This window comes from Protomyctophum bolini, assembly GCF_963924005.1.
Source record: "Protomyctophum bolini genome assembly, chromosome: 3".
NCBI lineage: Eukaryota > Metazoa > Chordata > Actinopteri > Myctophiformes > Myctophidae > Protomyctophum > Protomyctophum bolini.
Genome location: NC_137864.1, coordinates 19,819,967 through 19,827,889, shown reverse-complemented (window position 1 = coordinate 19,827,889; position 7,923 = coordinate 19,819,967).

Genomic DNA, 7,923 nt, shown 5'->3' with positions numbered 1-7,923 from the left:
CATTTTGGGTGATTTATGTATCATTTTGAAACACATGACACATTGCTATAGGTCCATCTCCTTTTCTAGCATTTACCGGTTATCATACCCAATGGCAAATCTTTTTATGCATACAATTATTTATGATTTCATTGTTTGAAATATATAATGAAACAATGTCATTTTTCTTTCAGTAGAGAAGAAATATATTGTGTTTATTTAGAAACACTGACTCTTACAAAAGGTGGAAGAATACTGTGTGATCTTCACTTGGCAAGAGTGGACTGTAGTCTTTTGTTGGATACCAGGGTATCTGTTTTCTATTGACTTTTAGCCAATCAACAAACACAACTTTTAAACACATTATTGTGTCAGAGGGACTTGCAGGACTTTTATTTTGTACAGTTTCTGAGTTTGATTTGTCATTGCAAGGATCAAAGCACATTTGATTTTTTAGATTCATTTTGTAAAACGAGGGCGAGCCATATCTGATATGAAAGCAGTGTATTCTGAAGAATATACTAGAAATGGACCTTGTTAGCCGTATAAGGTCTAAGATCTGTAAATATACAGTCACTGTGGTTGTCAGGTAGCTCTGGTCCATAGCTCTAATGCTGTTACATTTAGAGTTATGTTACCAGACCAGCCTCTTATAGCGTTAATATAGTTAATGTTTTACCTACTCACCAATACAAAGGCGGCTTGTGTTATTAGAAAGGCTACTTTCCTTAGTGGATGCACTCTGAGCCCCCCACCACACGTATAAAATGCACTTTTGGCCAGAAGAGGATTTTAAAAAGGAGGATCGGTGAAAAAAGAAACCCTTTCTGGACAAAAAGTGCATTTTATACGTGTGGTGGGGGGCTCAGAGTGCGTCCACTAAGGAAAGTAGGCTTTCTAATTACACAAGCCGCCTTTGTATTGGTGAGTAGCAAAAACGTTCATTATATTTACGCTACAGACGAGAGGCTGGTCTGCATTTAGCGAGTGCCGGAAGTCGACAGTGACATGGCTCTAAAAGTCTAAATGAATGAGCTATGGACCAGAGCTAGTTGTCGGAGGAGATAATAAGGGTTATGTTGTAAAACCTTATACAATATCATGATGATAGCGCATCGAAAGAAAATCGGTTTAAGGTCAATAGGCCAAGCCCATCTATTGGCATCAGATGCTAATTGAGAGGCTTGAAAATAGTGAAATGGGGAGGTATACAGGTTATATGATGGTAAATGTAAAAGTGTCATACAATTGCTGCTAATGTTGCGAGGTTACACTGGGCTTAATATGATAGCTTAATGAAACAATTGTGTCTCACACACGGCTGGTTGTGTGTTCATGCATATGCATGCCCACTACCTCCCACCGTGGTATGTCAAAGGTTCAGATTTGCTCAATCGCCAGTGTATTCTCAGTCTGCAATGATTCTCAATGCACAATAAATTGATACAGAATTAACAGCTGCCATACAGAACTTATTTGAATGAATAAACATGTTAGCATGCAATCTACAGTAATTATAGTCCCCTGTCCAGAGCCCGGGCAGAGGCCTTTTGTGGCGGTTCTGGACAACCGCGGGACGAGTCCGACCGAGCACTGCACTCCCTGTGGGGGTGTGGAAAGTGTGTGTCGAATTTGAAGTCGGCGGGGCGAACGGTTCTCGAGTTACGTGGATTACAGACGTACACACACACGCACACGCACGCACACACACACACACACACACACAGAGAGAGAGACTTGGTGCAGATAGGTAAGATATATATATACTGATTGTACCATGCATCATTTCAGATTCCCTCGTATTTTTGGCCTGACGTTCGCTCGTCTACCCTGGATGTTAAATAATCGCATGCTCTTTAATATACACTCAATTTATTTCCTTCCAAATTGACGGTTAATGTGTTGTTGGCGTCAACATTATTATTATAACTACTCACAGCACTCTCTGGGTATCATTTAAAGCCTGAGAGGACAGGTAAATGCTTACTCATCACTTTAGGAGACACATGCCGGCTTAAATATTGACAAATAGCATCTCTCAATGCCAGTCAATAAAGGTGGAGCAAAGTTTAAAGCATTGGAAAGTGACGTTTCATAAATTTACATTGATTTCAATGTTTCCCAGTGTTTATATTCCCAACTCCCCTTTTTATTTTTCAAATGCATGACGGACTCCGCCTTTCCTAATTTGTATGAAGCCATACACCTGTCTGAATTCAGAAGAATTCTACACTTAGCATCCCAAAGCCGTAGACGGTTATAGCTTTGCCAAATTTCTAATGGTAGGCCTACTACTGGACCTCTATTTTATTCAACCCATCATGGCTCTCCATTAGATCTTCCTCATGCATGCACAAATGTTGGAGCATATGCTACTTTAAAATGTAAAGAAGCTAAACGTAAATCTTCATAAAATGTAACTGACCTATACACTAAAAGCTCTCTTTCAAAATAAGTTGCTAGCGTAGCACACAATACGAGTTGCTACTTACTACTTTGTCCCTAATGCACGCCACTTAGTAATTTAGCTGAGGTCATTAGGCCTACTCATTTTGATTATGCCATGCATGGACTGAATAAAACATGACAGTGTAAAAGCTACAAATGGACGGCGAGAGATGGAGAGTTCTCTCTGATGTGATGGACACACAGCACGCCACTCAGAACTCATCTGTTGTGCTGTTTTAACGTTGATATGCCTATGCCGCTGAGCATACATGCTCAGCAGCATCAGCACATGTGCTGATGCTGCTTTTGTCAAGCTATCCCCACTGTTCCCCAGCTACATGTTGAAAAGAAAATGTACTGCTGTACATTAAACTCCCTAGTGTCCCCTATAAAAGCCCAATGGGAAGATTTAGATACCGGTAATCATTTCAGTTTGGATCTGGGAAATCATAGCCTATACTGCATATAGAGCAGTGGTTCCCAAACTTTTTCATGTCAAGGACCCCCAAATTGACACAAATTAGCCCGTGGACCCCCATTTGAAAAGATATGCCAGGGACCCCATAAGAAAATATTCTTTACGGCTTTAACGGTGATTCTCAACCATTTTAATTTCAAGGACCCCCAGTTTGACATGCATTAGTCCAGGGATACTCAAATACAAATAGATTTACCTGTGGGCCACATTACAAAAATTGCAAGGGGGCAGGGGCCAGTAGATAAAATTACGACATTAATGATACTTGATAACTTCTCTCTTTCAATTGCTTTATTTTCGCAAAATGTATCAAAGTACAATGTGCATGCACAAAATATGTAAATAAATAAATGTATTACATTTTCTTGCATAAACACAAAGAGCTGTTTCCATAACTGCACAAATTATTGCACATAACATGAGTAGCTGTTATAATAACATAATAACATAACATGAGTAGCTCTTTGCCTGCCTGCCTGCCTGCCTGTCTGTCTGTCTGTCTGTCTGTCTGTCTGTCCATGAGTAGTTATTTGTCTGTCTGTCAATGAGTAGCTGTCTTACTGTCTGCCTGTCTATGAGTAGCTGTCTGCCTGCCTGTCTATGAGTAGCTGTCTGTCTGCCTTCCTGCCTGTCCAATTGTCCATGAGTAGCTGTCTGTCTGTCTATGAGTAGCTGTCTGCCTGCCTGCCCAATTGTCTATGAGTAGCTGTCTGTCTGTCTATGAGTAGCTGTCTGCCTTCCTGCCTGTCCAATTGTCCATGAGTAGCTGTCTGTCTGTCTATGAGTAGCTGTCTGCCTTCCTGCCTGTCCAATTGTCCATGAGTAGCTGTCTGCCTGCCTGTCCAATTCTCCATGAGTAGCTGTCTGTCTGCCTGTCTATGAGTAGCTGTCTGACTGCCTGCCTGTCCAATTCTCCATGAGTAGCTGTCTGTCTGTCTGCCTGTCTATGAGTAGCTGTCTGCCTGCCTGCCAGCCAGCAAGTTGGTTAACAGAAAATAAATTGTTATGGCTGAGTAAAATAAAATACAATAAACACAATTTGCCTGAAAATAGATTACCCAGCTATGACCTTTTTCATGAAAAAAAATGTGTAGTGATATGGCTGACTGAGTAAAATAAAACAATCTACCTGAAAATAGATAGCTATAAGTGAAGAGCAATTTCCGCAATTTCCGCAATTACCATTTCCGCAATTTCCATTTCCGCTATTTCCGCAATTTCCGCAATTTCCATTTCCACCATTTCCGCAATTTCCGCAATTACAATTTCCGCAATTTCCGCAATTTCCATTTCCGCATTTCCGCAATTTCCGCAATTTCCGCAATTTCCATTTCCGCAATTTCCGCAATTTCCATTTCCATTTCCAACTATTAATGGCAGCTGGGTTTCATCATTCAAATAAAATAGAATTCTGTCCGTTTAGCTATAAAATTATGTCAGGGAATAGGGATACACAGTATATGTCTTTCATTTGCATTGCATCTCCCCCCCCCCCCCCCCCCAAGCTTTTATTTTCGTTCGAGTAATAGTACAACTCTAATAGTATTACTTATAATAATGTAATTAAAGATAACTTCATTCAGATTTATTTATTTTTATTTCATTTTCCAGATTTTTTTTCTTCTTTTTTTTAGATTTTCATTGGTGGGCCAGTCATAATGGTCCCGCGGGCCTGATGTGGCCCGCGGGCCTGAGGTTGAGTATCACTGCATTAGTCTACGGACTCCCTTTTAATGGCATTTCTATGGGACCCTTCACCCCCAATTTATATTAAAATAATATTTAAAAAAATCACACGTGAGGGCAGTGTTGTTTTCGTTGACTAAAACTAAGACGAAAAATGTTCGTCGACTACCTTTTTTCACTGACGAAAACTAAACGGAAACTGAATGAAAACTAAGCTATGATGACTAAAACTAAGACTAAATACACTGACAATTTCGTCAACAAATAAAAACTAGACTAAAATGCTAGGAAGGGACTAGTGGACAAGAGATCCAGTATACGTCATTTTACACTTGGTTGCAAGTGTAAAATCAGTCATTAGGACGGCATCGAGGCCCGCCAAGACACATTTTAGTCGACTAAATCAACTGTAGATTTAGTCGACTATAATCGTATGACATTTAGTCGACTAAAACTAGACTAACAGTAAAACATTCCAGGTGACTAAAATGTGACTAAAACTAAATTAAAACTATTCAATAGACTGTGACTAAAACTAAAATCTAAATTTGCTGCCAAAAACAACACTGCGTGAGGGGCGCTATATTAAAGTCTAACTCATGTTGATTAGGTGATGTAATGGTGGTGTAAAACAAACCAATACAAACATTAAATGCCATTAACAATTATGAGTTTTCCCTTCATTGTCAATAGCGTTTTTAAAACAAACATTGAACAAAAAACAAACATTAAACATGTATATAGGAGAGGCTATAGCGCCCCTCAATAAATGCTAATTTAACTCTGAGAGGATATTGGGTCCATTTGGTTCCATTTTGCACACTCTCAAGAGTTACATACCCATAAGGGTCCATTTGGTTCCAACTTCCAAACTATAGCCTAATTTAGCTGGGGACCCCCTGGAACTCCCTCCTCAAGGACCCCTGGGGGTCCCCGGACCCCACTTTTGGAACCACTGGTATAGATCATAGACTGTCAAAAATGGTAGGCTATAGATACACATTTTGTCAGCATTGTAGGCCTACACACTGGGACATTTTAACCAGGTTTCAGTGGTTCTCAACCAGCGGTCCGGAGACCACCAATGGTCGCTGAGCAGGTTCAAGGTGGTCCCCAGCTGAAAGACGAAGAGTTGGTAACGAAATGGACCCTTAAAGATCTTTAACTCTTGAGAACGTGAAATGAAACCAAATGGTTGACCTTAAATTTGTTTTGTTGCAAGTTGCAACTGTGGTTGTTTGGGCTCTTTCTACACTAGTGTTGTCAACTGGCCATAGTGACAACTCTTCATCTGACGTGTAAGAGGATCACGTGAACGTTTCTAAAGCCACACACGTGATAAGACCCATAGGCTCACTAATGCAAGGTAACGACGTCAAGTTAGATGCAAGCTAGATTACAAATGAGACAGTCACACATACACATCTTGTTACAAATCACACAAAAACAATCGAAAACAGTGCTGACAAAACAAGCGACAGAAAAATGTTATGTGCTGTAGTGTAATATAATTATATAAGGTAAGGAACATGGATTGTGTTCGCAAGCCGCTGCAGCTACTACAAAAAGTTCTGCTTGTTCGACACGGGGCACTTCCGCATTGTGCAGCGGTTCTATTTTGACCTTACCTTGATCATTTTGAAAACCGTGATCCAAGACCAGTGTTGCCATGTCCGCTTATTATAAGCTATTTTGGGGTTCTTTTTCTGTAAATTTGCTTGGGTTGTGAAGGTGAGTTCAAGTTCAAGTATGAGGGGAGTACCAAATGTCCAAAAATAGCCGAACTACAAGCTCTGCAAGGTGTGAGCTTGTAGATCAGCTATTTTGTCAACATTTTGTCAATGTTTTCAACAGAATGTCTGGAAATGTTTCTGTGAATTGGGTCCCGAGTCCCGACACAGAGACACTGGTCTAAAGTACTATCAATCCACCTGTATGATATTAAATTAATATTTCCCTTCATTGTCAATGCGTTTACAAAACAAACTTTGAACTAAAGACAAACATTAAACCTGTGTATAGGGGCCCTCAAAAATATGTTGTGCCAGAAAGAACCCCAAGCCATAGATTTGTGGTGTTAAAATGTTTAAAGGACAACTTTAGTTTTTTTCAACCAATTAAGGTTCATGTTTTAGGTTGTTATTAGAGGAGAGAAGACTTCCGCACACCCGGCAGGCAATTTGGAGCAGGTGCGATGATGACAGAGAGTATACAATGTGAAAGGAGGGACATCCGCACACTGCCAATTTCTAGTTCAGAGCATTTTATTGAGCAACGTTACTTCCTGAAATGTATTTAGTGACAATGTCAGCCCATTCTTGAATTAAGCCGCTGGAAGGTCGCAAGACCGAAACGTTGCTCAATAAAATGCTCTGAACTAGAAAGTGGCAGTGTGCGGATGTCCCTCCTTTCACTTTCAGGTTGTTATTAGAGAAAGTAAAAGATGAGTGTTAATTTTTTTTCATTTGCTGCTTCCTTTCGTTTTAGGGATTTTAGCTGTTTTTGACAGGGGGGCGGGGGCATTCGAGCATGGGGCTAAATAGAGCACTGAAGTCCTGACGTCACTGTCGGTAGAGGGCGTCAGTCCCCAGGTTCATAGAGGGCGTCAGTCCCCAGGTTCATTGCGAATTCAGTGAGCACTTACTATGAGACCTAGCAGATCATACACTGTCTGTCTGTGTGTCTGTCTGTGTGTGTGTCTGTCCCGCTATACGTCCAAATATGGAGTGTGTTGCATCAGCAATCACTCAGCTCCATATATGGGCACAAAAGGGGCCAGGTCCACATATACAGTAACAGCGGGACAGACAGACACACAGACAGACAGACAGACAGACATGATCTGCAGGGTCTCAGCTGCGTTCGCTTCCCGCGTTTGCGCGTCTTACTGGTGTATATCCCCATAGAGGGCGTCATTCCCCAGGTTCATGTATATCCCCATAGAGGGCGTCAGTCCCCAGGTTCATGTACTTTTTATTTGCATTGAAATCCCCATAGGGGGATTTTAGATCTCTTCATATAAGAACTGCGTTTGAAAAATAAACCGATCACCCCGGCCTTTTCACTCATATGGATATGAAGCATCGACTGGACCTGGATCGAGGTGGAAATATACCCAAAGAGTAACAAAATAAGCGTTAGAAACGAGTCAAACAACCCAGAGACTACATTTCCGGGTAGGCGGGTGGCTGCATCTGCCCGTCGCACAACAGAAACTGAATGTTAATTACGTTTACGATCTAAAATGGGGATTTCAATGCAACTAAAGAAATACATGAACCTGTGTACTGGCGCCCTCTACTGAAAGTGACATCAGACTTCGGTGCTCTATA